The following is a 1,048-nucleotide window of genomic DNA, read 5'->3' as shown; positions in this document are numbered from 1 at the left end:
ATTACGGCCCTTCGGCCAATGGCATAACAAGCACTTCCACCACCATCCTCCACATCTCACATAATCATCAATGATCCTCATTGATTATTCATCTTCCCCTTGCTTCACTCGCAAGTTACCTCATTCACTAGCCCATTCTCTCATAGCTAGGCATATCATAATGATTTAAGATATAAGTGGTGAGATCGGAGGCTTAGAAGTATGAAATTTGGCTTTTAAAACTCAAAAATCAACTTTGGGATGAAAACAAGGACGCGTACGCGCACTCCACGCGCACGCGCGGATGGCCTCAAAAACTTCTTCGACGCGCAAGCGTCAAGCACGCTAACGCGTGGATTAAAAATTTGCCAATCGACGCGCACGCGTCAACCACGCGTACGCGCGGGTGTTCTCGTGCCCCAGGCACAACACTAGCACAGTTCTGGCATAACTCTCTGGAAAATGGCTGGGCATTGGGTGCAGCACCATCGGCGCGCCCGCGCACATCACGCGCACACGTGGATGACGCTTTCTGGAAGATCGGCGCGTACGCGCCAGGTGCGCTGCGTGGATGGCGCTTTCTAGAGGAACGGCGCGTACGCGCCAAGTGCGCCTACGCGCGGGGGGTCATTCTGCTAAAAATTTTCTAAGTTAAAAACTGCATAATTCACAGATTCAACCCCCAATCTTCCAACGGACATAACTTTCTCATTTTAAATTGTTTTTCACCCGTTCTTCGAACAGCATGGACATCCCGGATCCAATTTCATTTCTAAATAGATTTGGCACAAAACAAAGATCCGTAGTCCAAGTTATGTCCCACCAAAGTATGCCCAAAACCATATTTTTCATAAAAACCACAAAGTGCCATTTGCAAACACGCAATTTCCAACTCTTTTCAAAATCAATCAAAACATGCCATTTTCATCCCTTTTCTTTGAATTCAATCAAAATATATCAATTTCAACATTAAGCCTCCTCAACTCACACATTGACACTTTACCACAATTTACAAAATCACTATCTCATCATTTTAACCCACTTCACCCAAGTGGCTCAAACTCAAACA

This window comes from Arachis duranensis, chromosome 7 (assembly GCF_000817695.3).
Source record: "Arachis duranensis cultivar V14167 chromosome 7, aradu.V14167.gnm2.J7QH, whole genome shotgun sequence".
Lineage (NCBI taxonomy): Eukaryota > Viridiplantae > Streptophyta > Magnoliopsida > Fabales > Fabaceae > Arachis > Arachis duranensis.
This window is presented reverse-complemented; position numbering follows the sequence as displayed.